At 30.5% G+C, this 15,816-nt stretch overlaps 1 protein-coding gene across 2 annotated transcripts in view; it reads right to left on the reverse strand.

Annotated features, from left to right (window-relative positions):
• Positions 1–15,387, reverse strand: part of LOC129956479 (uncharacterized) — a 28,308-nt gene extending 12,921 nt beyond the window's left edge. For both annotated transcript variants that reach the window (XM_056068381.1, XM_056068380.1), the window contains exons 1-2: positions 15,283–15,387; positions 3,188–3,262 (exon numbers count right to left, since the gene is read on the reverse strand). The gene's annotated coding sequence lies outside the window, so the exon portion shown is untranslated. The remainder of the gene's footprint in view (positions 1–3,187; positions 3,263–15,282) is intronic.
• Between the last annotated feature and the right edge of the window lie 429 nt (positions 15,388–15,816).

Raw genomic sequence — 15,816 nt, forward strand, 5'->3', positions numbered from 1 at the left:
TTGCTGTCAAATTTGACAACATGTATAAAGGTTATGGGAAAGGCAAGAAGTATTGCTCTATTTCTATTAGCAACTGAGATCTAGAGATTCTTCTGGAGAATTCCATGCGACGTCAATTTCTGTCCGGAAGCTGTAAATATCCGAGGTGCTCAAACGAATTGATTAAACTTTTTCTGTAGTTCTGTTTATTGTGCGAACTAATAAACACTTATTATTCATTACTGTTATCTGATTAGTGTTTTGGTATCTGCTTGTGTTGCTAGTTTCACAAGCTCTATTCTTTTATGTACATCTTGACAACATTTTTTGTTACTTGTGCTTCGTATTTTTTAGAATATTCATGGAATAAAGCATCGTATTATTTTATTATCCAGTTTATTGGCTTAGGCATACCGTACATCCATGAGACGATTTTTTTACAGTACCTACAATTTCGTAGTTAAGAAAGGGGCTCGAAATTCTTTCACCTAAAATGTTCTATTATATAAATTTTCTAATTCATAAACATATAAAATAGAGCAAAATCCCTCAAAATGTTTGACGATTACAATATTTTCTCTTTTTATACATCACAGCATGTAATAAAGATTAAAGCAACCAGAATTTCGGAACTTCAGCGAGATATGCTGCTGGTGTGGGAAGGGAACAGTAAGTTAGAACACGGGTTATTCTTGCTGAATTTTACACTTTTTAAAAATGGGTTAATGTGGAAACTGGACTGTTTTCTTTATATCGTAAAAACAGACAAAGAGCCATTTCTTCTAAAGCTAAATTTTTAAATTTAATTAAGATTTATTTATTTTCAATTTTGATTTGAAAAGAACTGATAAAATTTGGAATATTCTGTTCTAATTTGGGACCATTCTCTAAAGTGTTTTGTCCAGGATCTTACATCTCACCTTTTCTCAAAGATCTCAAATCTGTACTTTCCAATCTAATTTGGAACGACTGATAATTTTATAAATACGTGGAAGCGTCCTTGCATTGGTTTTCTCGTATGTTTACGCAATAGGAAACATTTTGTGTCTAGATTCGTTATATAATGTAGAAAAACGGGTATGCACTAAAATTTTGTCAACAATTGACAAAAGTTTAGTGCATACCCGAAATTTCTGACAAAATTTTCTCAAAAATTGTATCCAAGGTTTGAGACTGATCAAAATTTTGAGTCACATAAAATTTTGTCAAAAATTGACAAAATTTTAGTGCATACTCGAAATTTCTGACAAAATTTTGTCAAAAAATGTGTCTAAGATTTGAGACGGATCAAAATTTTGAGTCACATATAAAATTTTGTCAATTTTTGGCAAAATTTTAGTGCATACCTGAAATTTCTGACAAAATTTTGTCAAAAATTGCATCCAAGATTTGGGACGGATCAAAATTTTGAGTCACATATAAAATTTCATTTATCTTTGTTAGTTAATTTTCCAACAGTTGTGCGCACATCAAATGGTCAGGAAGGTAAACAGGACTATCCACATTTTGATAGATTTAGTTAAAAATCAGAAGCATGTTTACGATTTTGGTTTAGAGACCACATACTAGTATTCTCTCAATCAGCTTAAAGCGGTTTTCAATTATTGCACCCACATACAAAAGAATGGACAGACGTTGGCGGATTTTGCCCTAAAAACTGTAATTTTTAATTGATTTTTAAATTAATTCCTAAATTTATTTATTAAAATTTCTATCATTGCAAAGGTTTTGTTATAATAATATTTTACATAAAAACTCTTAATGCCTTTGTTTACGGAATTTTATCGAGGGCAAATTTTTTTATATTTTCGTATGCTTTTGTGTATAACGCATGCGTAAAATGCTATGAAGTAGAAGCAAAGTTTTAAAGATGTTTTTTCTGACATTTAATTAAACCTTGAGTAGTTTTCCAATAATAATAATAATAATAAAAACTTTACAATTTCATACCGACTAGCTCTAATATTTCGCCAAGTACTAAATAATTATTTTACTCTCTCACATATGACGTTTACGCCTCATAGCATTTAACACCTGATGAGATACGTTGTAACTGTAACTTTAACTATAAAATTCGTTATTTTACGCGAGTTCGCAAATTGTACAGATGAACTCTATGGTAAAGGATACCGACGTGCTCTGATTGGTTTAAACCTTGGCATCTTTTTGGCAATGTTTTGCACTCATTATAATATAGTTATCGCTTATTTGGCTCAAACCTTGCAAAACTGTGCCAAACTGTTTCCGATCTTTGTTGATATTCTTGAATCCATTCCTAAAATATGTGTTACAGAAATGCAAGAAATAAGTATTCAAAAGAAATGTATAAACTATTTATATATTTATAAATCTTAATATTAAGTTAATAACAAATATCAAGATTAATAATTAGATTGTTAATAACTATATGAATCTAAATATCTTAACAAATATAGCACATTTGCAGATAGACATCTTATGGTAATAAATTGAATACGAAATTAATAAATATCTCCTTGTGTTATTTTATTTTGCATGAATATTCAATAAGAATTATAATTATTTCTACTCCGTTTAATGTCATCTAAATATCTTAATTAATATAGCATATTTACATATAAATATTTTATGGTAATGATTTTAACGTGAAAATTTAATAAAAAAATTGGCCGATCATTTCCCGTAAAATAAAAGCCTAATGTTCAAGTCTTATTTTAATAATACTTCACAGAAAAATTGCTACCTGTGCTAATTCTTTATTTACAAGATCTGAAATACGAAAAATAGCTCTATGTCATAAATCTAAATTATTTTATAATTGTATTTCTCTGGAAGATTTAATTCCTCCATTTTGAAAAATGGCAGGCAAAAAAATACGTAGAAACCAAACAATGCAACAGGGTTGCAACAGCTACAGCATAGAAAGTCTGTGCGAAAGAAATCGACTAATTAGAGCACGTCGGTATCCTTTGCCATAGAGTTAGTCTGTACAATTTGCGAACTCGCTTATTTTTTACAGATGCTCCAAATTTGATTAATAATTGCTAAATCACAAGAAATATTTATTGAAAGCTTCCTGGCAATTTATTAAATAGATGTGTTTTAATCAATAAAAGAAAATAATTGCATTTAAATGTGCAATGCTGGGTGTATTAGATACTAATGGATAAATTTAATTTCATTCGTTGACTAAATTAAAGCCATTAACAAAAAAGGCAAGCATACATACTTTGACCGAAGACCAAGAAGACAGCTTTGGAATTCCCCTCTTATTGACTTGTCTCCACACTGAACCAACATGATTCTATGAGAACGAAAGTACGTTGATATTATAAACTTCTGGAATCATATGAAAAATTACTGTTGAACTGGTTTACTTTCAAGTAAAGATTTAAATCCAACTCAGTGCCTCTTATTTTTTGACCATACAGTACCAGACCACAGCTCTTACCACAACACAAGTATAATAAAAGTTTAATTGCAATAATTTATACATATAAAATACTAGATTACCTGGCACAGAAATCGGTCTTATTACTTATTGTTTAATGAGAACAGTTCCGATAATGACAAACGAACTATTTTACGAGCATTTCGATTTAATTCATTGAATACTTTTACAGTTGCAGTTAATTCATTGCTTCAATTACCTAATTTAAGTATCCGACTAAGTTTGGAGGAAAGTTTTCAAAAAAAAAAAAAAAAATCAATGTTTATAAGGTTTTTTTTTTATTATTAATATAAGTGTAAACTAATAAATAATGGGAAATTATTTAAATATATATGTAGTTTTTGATTTGAAAGCGTGTTTTGATGTAAATTTTAGCATTTATTTACAAAAGCTAATATTGTTCTAAAGAAAAAAAAATGTTACAATTTTTCCTTTTTCCTTGTAGCATTACATGTGTAATTTATATTAGAGTGTAAATTGCTGTTATCTAAAAATTATATTCAAAAATAAAGTTTTTGTGTGCAATATATGAAATTATCTAGGAAAGTTTGGAATATTTTTCACCAATATTTACATTTAACAATCATAAATCCACTTTTAAAGCATTCAACCTATTATCCATAGTTCATTACATTCGGCATAACATAATACGCACTGATTTTAAATTTCATCAAGATAGATTGGTTATTTTTTGAGATATGACAATACTTGTACAGTAGAATTATGTAAAAACTCGTTTTTCAGAAAATGCATTTAAAGTTTTTAAATGCTTATGAACAAACATCACTTGCATGCCAATAGTGTTCTATAACTTGGCATCTAATTGAGATAGAGACAAAATAAAGATATCGCTGGAAGCAGAAACGTACCTATTTTTGATACTGCAAAAAAAAAAGTAAATAAAATTGCGAATTTTCCTCCAATTTCATGTTTTTAATCTAGTTGGATTCCTGAAAGGAGCTACAAAATATTTTTAGAACTGCTCGAAATAAGGGCTTGCTGATTAAAGTTGCTATTCAGTCAGCAGAAAGAAATCCGAACTAATCAAGATTCTGGCGTCAAAACAGAAAACGCGAAATTATGCTTAACCGTCGCCAATGAATTTTGCCAGACGTCTCCAAACTTTAAAGAAGGAAAAACGTTATTTCACAGAATACGATGTTATTTCATGAAATAGCTAAAAACTATAAATTTACTGAATTATATACTTTAAGGGTAACAAAATGCATATTTTGATATGACTTAAAATTAATGTGCGGATTATCGCCAAGCACGTTAAAATCTTGCCAATCGTCCAAAAACTCGCCAACAGTCCATCTCTTTGATAGCTACCAAAATGATAATAAGCAGCCTTTAGGGTTGCAATAACAAGTTGTCACGACTACATTTGACTAGAAATCGCCCTAAAATAATTCAACTTTGGCGACAGTACATTGATCTTAAATTTAGTCCACATTTGAATTTATCAGAGTAATAAGATGTTGTAAACTGATTTTATGTTATATTAAACAATCTGGTATCATTTAATTTATATGTTTCATTTATTAATCTAGTGAAATTTTAATAAACAACCAGAAAAGTCAGTATTTTGGAAGAACAAATTTGTCGCCATGGGCGGCGAGTTTAAGTAAAAGTTGCACAATAGTTATAGAGTATTTTGATTGATTGAATATACTTCAAAGTGGTGAAATTGTCAAGTTGGCTACGAAAATTGTCGAAATCATTCCAGTTATTTTGACTGAGGGTTATTTCGAAGTTTTAATTTGAAATATCTGTCGAAATAAAGAGGAAGCCTTTAAACCACTATTTATGACGTATTGAGCGCCAAGAGCACTCATATGAAATAAAAAATTTTGAAATTGGTCCAGTGATTGGAGCTGGAGAACTTTGTCACGGATTTTCCCCATAAAAAAAGTGCAAAGTAGCATTTTTCAGATTTTTCTCGAAAACTGATGGCTAGAGACGACGCTTGATGACATATCTAGAGTTCATGAGCTTCCATATAGAACCAAATTGTAGAAACTGATTCTTAGATGTTGGCTGATGAAATCAGTCGCAAGATTTCCTCATAGAGAATGCACTATAAAGTTGTTTTTTTAAGAAAAATTTCTCTTGAAAATGGAATGTTGAGGAGGGTAAGCGATTCTTGATGACAAATTTAGAATTCATGACTTTCCAATATAACAAAAATTGGCAAAAGCAGACCAATGGTTGTGAACTGACGACTCATTCATTGGCTGTCTTTGTTATTTTTTGTTTGTTTCTTACATCCTAATTAATATAGATGATATTGTCGGCAAATGACTTAAAAATGCAGTAAATGCCTAATTATTATTTACATTGTTGTCGGTTGGTTTGATTTTTTGGCGCAGGGGCTCTTTTTCGCTAAGTTGCGCCAAGCATATGGTATGGATTCCTACCAGATTAAAAAGAACCAAGTTTCAAAAGTCTTAAAATGAAGTAAAATAAAAGTAAACAAATTCTGATGATATAAAATGTTTTCAAATTTTTTAAAAATTTCAGTAGAAAAAATTGGGTAATGATTTTCAAACAAAAACAGTTGGGAAAAAAATGCACGCTCTGCCAAAGACACTTTGAAGGTTTTAAACATCTATTGAATGAACTCTTTTGGCATTAAGGGATAATGGCCTTTGTTGCCAAAATTCCCATTCTCATTCCATTTCAATCAATCAATCAAGCCAATGACTTTTAAAAATTTAGAAACGTTTGGGTGGTTATTCTCACCCACCAAGTCTTGTAAATTCAATGACGATGCCTTAAGAAAGTGTAAACGATATGACTTAAACCATGGACATTCAATTAAAATGGGAAAATGGTAAAATCCATCTCACCAAAAAGGAGATGCCTGTGTGTGTAACGAGTATGATCTATGCGGAGGCAAGTCAATTTGAGATCAACCTTTCGTATAGGGAGAATAGGCCACTCACCAAAATTGTAATTGTAATTTGTTGTGGATCTGCAGATCACGTGTGCTTTGCCAAGTTATGTAAATAAGTATATATGCATATCCAAGTTATGTATAAAATTCAAGGACTTCTTGACATCATGGTACGGAAGTCTTTGGATAAAAGAAAGTAACGCAACATTATCTGCCATTTTATTGCCAAAAATGGCCGCATGAGTCGGAGCCCAGCAAAAAAATCACTTGAAAAATTTCATCTTGTTGGAGATATAAAATGTACAGATTATGGACAGCAATGGGATATATCTGATTGTGATAGTATGAAAGTGTCTTTAATACACTCACGCTATCGGTTTAAATATTGAATTTTGGTTGACTGGAAGGTGAAATCTTCTGTAAAGCACAGAAAGAGGCCATCAACTCAGTAGTAAAAATTGAGCAACAGTTATACAAACGATAGCTCAGCGTGTTAGATGGAATTATAATGCCGCAACCAACATGACCGTCTGTTTTTGAATCATCCTTGAAAATTGGAACATAAGAATACAGACTGCCATGATGCAGGAAAAGTTTTTAGAAAACAGGCGCTGTAAAAGATTCATCGAATCTTTTAAAGCTGGGGTGGGCATTAAGTCGACCGCGATCGACCACCAAGACAATTTGACCGCTTTTACCAAGATCTAAGTCACGCGTACCAAAATAAATCAATTGTTAAATTCTTGTGTTACTCATTTGGCAATGTTTATGTTGAAGAAATGAAAGAAAATATAAATTATATATTCTGCTTATCTCTTGAGGAAAACAAGTTTTTCTCCTTCAAAATGGCATCATTTTAAAAGCCCGTAGTTCAGAACTTAAGAATAAATAACTTTTGGAATATAATGGACGAAGTAAAACATCCTAATTTAATAAAAGTTGCATATAATTTAACATCGTGCTTTGGCTCTGCCTGCCTGTGTGAATCTGCATTTTAAACGATGAATATTATTAAGATAACATACCGTTCCTTTCTCACAGACGACCACATAGAATCTAGTGCAAGATTAGCAGTTAGTAATCATAAACCGGTATATTCAAGACAGGCGGACAGTATGCAGACTATATCTTCTACTAACTACAACTGCGAGAACTAAATTTAGATGAAAAAGATTTATTTTTAATGTATTTTGAATTAATTGATATTAAATGCATCATCTGATATTATCATATATGTGGTATTATTATTATGTTTGTAATTATGTAGGTAAGTGCGTATTCCGTATTTATTATTAAATTATTATAAATACTGTACTTTGCACTTAATCTTGAAAAAATTAGAAGTAAACGGTGTCCTGAAAAAGTCTGCCCACCCTTGCTTTAAAAAAGGATTCAGAAAGGAATGTCTGGCTGGAAAAAAATGCTGTACTTTACACTTAATCTTGAAAAAATTAGAAGTAAACCGTACCCTGGAAAAGTCTGCCCATCCTTGCTTTAAAAAAGGATTCAGAAAGGAATGTTTCCTGGGTGAAAAAATAAATAAATCGACAAATTTAACACCGACGCCTTCACTCTCACTGAATGGGAGAATATGAGGGGGCGGGAGGATGATGTATTCTACAAAAACTAAATGTCGTTTCACCTATAGGGGGTTTCAGAACAGGCTTTGTTCTAAAATAAAGAAGAGCAGATACTTTCTGACGCCTTGAACAAAAGGGAAGCTCGTGACAAATAACATAAGGGCTCTCAATAGGAGAAGTGCGGAATACACTGGAGCAGATCCTTAAATCAGAATTGATGCACAGTGTATAGATACCGTTACATCGTTGTCATGACAACATAGATTTCATTCTTCTACGTCAGAATGACATGTTTCTGATCAGTTTCATTTTCTAAGAAGGATGCCAACGCAGTCCGTGTGGAATGCAATGCTAAAGGAGTTTATCAATGAGATTCTATTACTTCTTTTCAATAGTTTAAATAACTATTAAATTAACTATTAATTAAATATTAATTAACTATTATTAAAATAATTATTAATTAAGTTAAAATACTTACTAACAATAAAGGAGTTGTGTGTGTTTTTGTGTATTTTGGCTCTCTATAGGCTCGTGACAAATAATATTTGACTTATAACCGTATTTGACACATATTTACTTGGGAAGGTGATATTATATATATAGGGATTATTTTCATTATTATTTTGAAAATTGACTCGCATTTAAGGATTTAAAAAATATATAAAATTAAATAAGATCTTCTCCCATAACTTCTGAAATAACGATAAAAGATTTTTTTATATCATCTTAAAATTTGAAAAGTATATTTTCAATGCTATCATTTTATTTATCGTACAATTTTTTAATCGGTTTTTAATTGATTAAAAATATTTCAAATATATCTTAGTTAAAACATTAATATCTGCATTAAAAGATCTACATTAATATCTGCATTAAAAAAATCTACATTAGTATTTACATTTAAAAAAATCTACATTCATGTATTATTTTAAAATGTTTTTTTAAAAATACATTTTTTATGATATCTATTTGATTTACATATAATATTTTTAATTAATAATTATTCCATATAATAATTAATTTTTATTTAATAATTATTCCATATAATAATTAATTTTTATTTAATTTTTAATAAATTTAATCAGGATTTGAAAATATTTTAAAATAAAATTTGAGACGTTTTTATTGTTGTTAGAAAATTAAAATCGTTTTCATCGTTACATAAAATATTGAATTACATGCGTGCTTTCAACTGTTGAAATCATGAAATGAAAAATTTAATTAAGTATAGGACTACGTTCAGCATAAATTTTTTTTGAAAAACACTAAAAAAGTTACTTTTTTGAATTTTTGCAGAAAAAAAGATTAAAAAAAACATCGATGAAACAAAAAATATACCAGTTAAGTAACAATTTTTTTAAAAAAAGAGATGTTTTTTTTAAAGTTATTATTATTATTATTTTTTATTTTTATTTTTTGTGGCCAAGAAGAGGTATAAAGCAAAATTCTTTTCTATTTTAGTGTTTTTTTTTTAAAAATTTTGTAGAAATTATTATCTAGTTCGTGAACTAAAAAATAAGTCGTATTTTTACCTATTTTTCAACATTGCGTTTCGACTAATAAAAAGCATGAAATCTTCTATTTTTTTCGTATTCCGAAGCATGAAAACAACTATAAAATATTTCTAAATGAATACTTCTTTAGTTCAGAAGCTACAAAACATAATAAGAAATTATTATACAAAATTTAATAAAAAAATATACATTAGATTTTAATTTATGAGTTTTCGAAAGAAAATGTTACCAAAGATTAGAATTTGAAAAAACGGTATCGAAAGATATAAAACAGCATTAAAACGTGCGTAAGTACAAATATAACAATAAAAGCAACTTCCCCCAAATAGACAAAGAAACAAAATTCTAACGGTTTTATGAAGAGACCTGTTCAAGCATTAAGAATATTAAATAAAAAAAAGAAAAAAAATTACAATTTCGCAAAAAAAAAAAAAAAAAAAAAAAATCGACTTTTTAACGTAGAGGATTATTGAGTCATCTAAGTTAATTTTTTAAAAATATTATTAAGAAAAATTGTAATAAATTATTGCTTTCCGATTTTTTCATTCAATTTTTTTAAATTTAATTTCGAAACGAAATCGAGTAAAATATTAAGTACTAGCAGTACCCGCACAGCGTTGCCCGTGGCGTAATATCAAAGAGGAAAAATTAGCTTTAAACTTAAGTCTGATTCATTCTGTCTCTGTAATTCAATTGCAGTGCGATTTAAAGAGAGACGGTTACTTTGCTCAAGAGAAGACCCTTCTTCCGTAAGTGTGGATATTCTTTCTCGAATATTAGCTAACCGAACGTTTCTTTTCTCTGCATTTTCATTATCGTGCAACAAACGAAGCGTTTTGGCATTTAATGTGCTCCGGCCTAGGTTGGATTTCCTTTTTTTTTTTGGAGAGGGGGGGGGGATGGCATAATTAGTTTTTAATCGTTGTTTAAAATCAGACGTAAACAAAGAAATGTATCACATGTGTATACCACAGCTCTTGCTATTTGCGCATGCGCAGTTTGAGGTTTTCGTACATGCGCGGATAAGTGCAAAGCACAAATATTGCTGTTTCACGCATGCGCAAATTGTGTAAGAAAATAATTAAAATCGCAATTTTAAAATTACTTTTTTTTCTATTTTTATATGACTTCAATATACTAAAACTTTCCCCAATAAATGCCCTACAAAATGGTACAGATATCTCCAATATCAGTTAAGTATTTCTCGAGTTTTTCGCTTTCAAACATACAGACGCTTTCAGGAGACTTCATCTATACTGTGTATAGATACCAGACTAACAAGAAAATATAGTCAATATGGTGGATGATTATATTTCCCTAATCTTTATTTTTTTATTAGCGTATTTCAGTCCAGCTAAAATGACATTGATGAGGCAGATTACTTACAAAATTCAGATGCGCCGCGCCGATTTAACAATAGAATCAATAATTTAAGAGAAATAAGAAAGTAAAGTTACAGTTATAGATATAGCTGTTGGTTACTATTTTCAAGTTATGTTTACATTTGATTCTCTTCCATATTGATTCAAAAGGTAAGCCATTCAACTTCATTGACTCTTAAGGACTTGGTGGATAAAAAACACCACCCAAATATCTTTAAATTTTTAAAAGCTATTAAATTTTATACTTATACTAGCTGACCCGGCAAACGTTGTTTTGCCATATAAATAATTTCCTAGTAATTTCTAGTGTAGACAAAAAATAGCTTACTTATTGTAAGTATGTATGTATGTTAGAATGTGTATATTGTATGTATGTAAGAATGTGGTATATGCGTGAAATAAGCACGGAGCGCTGTGAAAGATGAGGGAATATAAAAATAACAAAAGGCAAACATTATTTTTAAGTTATTATAATTTATTCCTTAAAATTATATATCATTAATTAAACAATTACGACAGTAACACTATTAAACAATATCAATCTCTTAATGCTATAGCGTGAACAATATTTTTTGTTAGTCCATCTTTAGCTAACACAAACAAACTGGATGGTTTACCCACTCGAGAGCATGCCACGTATAATTGTCCGTGTGAAAAACATGGTGTTCTCAAATCTAATCCACAAACAGACATCGTTTGACCTTGGGATTTGTTGATAGTCATTGCAAATGCCAATCTAATCGGAAACTGAATACGTTTGAATTGAATTGGCACATCTGTAGGTATAATAGGAATCCGTGGTATGAGTATATTTTCACCTCTGAACTTGCCATTTAAAATCCTGGCTTCGATATCCTTTGGATTTAAATTGATGGTTTTTTTAAAAAAAATTCTGAAATTTATTGATGCATTGTCACATTTCATAAGTTTGAAGTTCTCAGTTTATATTATGTTTATTATCTGAACTTGTATTTTACCCCTGATTTTATATTTTACCATTTGCATGGCGCAGCTTAGCCAAATGTGGCTCTTGCGCCAAAAAAACCTCACAAATCAATCAATCAATCAATCAAAAAGTAAGCCAGCTCAAGTGGTCTTCCCATAACTTTCTCGCATATTCTTAAATGAAGGTGTTATCCCAGAGAACACCTTGCATGGAATTGACGTATAAGGGTTACGAAATATTAACCTTTGGCGTGAATTTAACATTTTTACTGAGTCTTTCGAGTGTTCCTTGGCTAGTTATTTGGCGATTAATCCCTGGCATGCGGTTAATAGTATTCGAAAATCAAATTTGTGTCGAGTTTTTTCAACCGACTGAAACAAAAATTTGACTGAAATCTACACTTGAAATCACAAAATCACCTATCAAATTCGATATATTTAAGTCCTTACGTCTATGAGTTACTACATTTACATGTTTCTAAAAGTACTGACCAACAAACGGTCAATCCCTTGTTGTATTTGAGGCCGCAGTGGCCTGGTGGTAAGGTCTCGGCTTGTGAGCCGTAGGGTTTCAGGTTTGAGACTCGATTCCACCGAAGAACCGTCATGTAAGGGGGTTTGTTGCACGTTAAATCCGCCAGACCAAACGTCCTCCCGATGGTGTGGTGTGGAGAGAGGGGTGCCAGCTCAGGTGTCGTCCTCGTCATCTGACCGGGATTCAAAATGATGAGTTCCGTCCCAAAATAGCCCTAGTGTTACTTTACAACGGGAAGTTAAAATAACTAAACTAAACCTTGTTGTATTTGCTCCATTTGCTCAAAATAATATAAAAGATTTTCGGTTCATAATACCCTAAAATTGAATTTGGGTTTTAGGCTCGATTTTCCCTCATATCAAAATTTGACATGGAAATACAATTGCAGTCTCAAAATCCCATATTAAATTTGATATATTTAAGACAATGCATTTTTGAGTTATCGTGTTAACAGTACAGAAAATACAGACCGACAGACAGTGAACCGCCGAGCTAGATTTCGCTCAAAATATGACTGGTGTCTGCACTCTAGATATTAAATCTATGTACCGAATTTTATCTATCTAGCTCTCTTCGTTTTGTAGTTATCAGGTTACACTGAAACAGCATGACAGACAGACTTCCTATGAACGGATTTTGCTCAAAATCTGATGGAAATCTACAAATTCTATGTTAAGACCGTATACCAAATTTCATTCGTCTCGCTCAAGCAGTTATTGACTTATCCTTTGCACAGAAGGACAGAGAGACATTTTTTCAAAAATGTTCTTTTCGAAATCAGGGTAAAAATTCGTCAAAATTTCAAGTTCGAATTTTTTTGATGTTTACAATATTTTCTCTGTATTATGTACACAAAAAAAGTAAAAAATACAAGTAATGATAGAAGTGTAAGACAGCTAAAATATTGTTAAATATACTTTCATTTGGAATCTAACAATAATTTGCTGAAAAATTGTGAATATTAAGTTATGCATAATCTAATTTAAATGCAATCAAACACAACCAATTCTAGAGACGGTTCAGCTGGTTGTCGAAAACGGATCATTTGCAACATTTGAAAAATTTTAAAGGCACATGATTCGACTGTATTTTGATAAAAAGGGATTGCAAGGAATTGAAGCTAATAAAATCTAAACAAAATAACGTACGAATTTAAGACTGTTTTATTGAATATATTTACAGCTGCATTGAATTGAGAAAATAGCTTAGTTGATTGATGGAACTGCAAAATAGTATTAAATATTTTGGAAATGATTCTCCTTGTCACCAAAGGAGTTAATTTAGTCAAAGGAAAGCGGAAATAGTTAAGTTTTAAACGGGAAGTTTAATCGAGTGCAAAAGTAGGCTTAACCATCACCAGATGAGTAAACGGTGACTTGCCTAGGGGAATTCATGTTTATCATCCAAATAATTTATCTTGTATCATCCAAAATTGTTTTTGTATTATTTTAAGATACAAAAAATTACGGAAATGAAATCGATTTCATTTAATAGGTATAATTGTTGCCTCTTAATTTTAGTCATATTGTTTAATTCAAGTTGATGCTCAATGTTTTTAAACATTATACTAGAATTCAAACTCATCCATCAAAACATTCAATCGCGTGCTTTTGCCAATTATTAACTTTTGTAACAGGATTTTATTTCCGCCTTTATTTCATAACATACATGTTACGGTCACTGTTAATAATTGGTTCTTCTTAATACTAACTGGTTATTATTAATAATAACCGCTTCTTTTGGTAAAAGTGAGAAATATCGCAAATCATTCATTTTAACCGGTTATTATTAACCTGTTAACCGGGCAATTAACCCTTTCTAGGGCCGTGGGAAGTATGCTTCCCACCAAATTTATCAATCTTTGTATGAAATTATGTAGGTTGGCATAAGTTCTGACAATTTCTTTTTAGTAAGTCAGAAACATAGATGCTTCAGTTCTTTATCTCAGACAAAATGATGTGTCTTGATTTGTTACTTAATTATTAATGAACCAAATTAATCAATTAATCAAATTAAATTTATCTAATAAGCTAAATGAATCTCTTTTCTTATTCTAATTTCAAGCATAAAAATATTTAAATATAATATGACCGGAAAAATATGTCCCTTTAAAGGGTTAACTTATATTCAATTCGTTTTGTATTGAAATATTTCGTCATATCCAGTTAACAGGTTAAAAATTCTCAATGAAGTTTGGTCAATGTGATTAAACTGTTTATACGGGATTGGAACATGGGACATGGGTGGGCCACTTTGTATATATTTTTTAAACTCGCTATGAAAATTCTTTTAACTTCTTTTTCTTTATTTCATGATTATTAGTCTGGTCTTTTTTTTTTTTTTTTGAAGGGGGAGGGAAATAAGTCACTGAACAATCCCAACATCTATCTTTTAAAGAAAAAAAAATGTTTTGAAGCATTAAAAGAAAAAGAAAAAAGAAAATGGATGGATTTAATGGCGGATGTAGTAGACTATAATTTTTTTTTTGGGGGGGGGGAGGAGGTGGAGGATCAATCAATGTTCCCTTTAATTTTTTTTGGAAAATACCACAGTCCCTGGAGTTTAAAGTTCCGCGGTACAGATGTGCGAAAATCCCGCGGAGATTTCAGAATGGGGGGGGGGATGGCTTCCCCATATATACGTCCTTGAATACTCAACACATAAAAAAAATGCAAAAAACTGACATTTACCAAACTATATTAGCTATTATTAATAATAACTGGTTAATGTGATAAATTATTCATTTTAACCGGCTTATTTGGTTATTGTTAATAATGACCGGTTATTGTTAATAATGACCGGTTAGTATTAATAATAAAAGATTATCACCGTAAAGATTTTGTCCGTAAAATAAGCACTTTTTAATTTGCAGTAAAATGATTTAATTAAATTCAATTTTTTCATTTGGTATCAAATAACAAACTGATTTTTTTAAAAAAAACTACAGCTTTTAAAAGTAAATAATTTAGGCGAACAAGATGGTAACCAAAGGCGGCTAGTATATCGAAATACACTTACTTTGATAAACCGGAGTGGAAAGAAATTTGTATTCCAGCTGCAAAGCTGGAGAAAACTACGTTGAAGACTGACCGAAATGCTTCTCTTATATCTCGCAAAATTACCAAATAAAGTCCTCCAAAAGCAGCTGCGAATGTGAAAGTGAAACTAAAATGAACACAGGAGTCCATTGAAATGTTTTTGAAATGATCGCTCTCTTCCATCATCGATGAAGTACATGAGAAGATTCTGAGAAGGATAAAATACGAGCAAAACACATTTGTTGATAAATATTTAAACTTTTCCGTCTGGACTGTGAAGAAAAAAATACACAACTCCAAAGATAGCCTCTTAATTCTTCCTTACTTTTCCTACATGACGTATAAACAAAATATTATAATCTTCAAAAAAATCCGAGCTCCAGATTTTGACGAATCACCACATTTTAGATCTCTTTGATTCGAACAACGCAGTTTTGGAAAATATCTGTCTGTGGCAAAGATAACTTAAAAACGCTTTGAGTCAGACGGTTCAAATTTTGTATACATCAATTTT

This window comes from Argiope bruennichi, chromosome 11 (assembly GCF_947563725.1).
Source record: "Argiope bruennichi chromosome 11, qqArgBrue1.1, whole genome shotgun sequence".
NCBI classification, from domain to species: domain Eukaryota; kingdom Metazoa; phylum Arthropoda; class Arachnida; order Araneae; family Araneidae; genus Argiope; species Argiope bruennichi.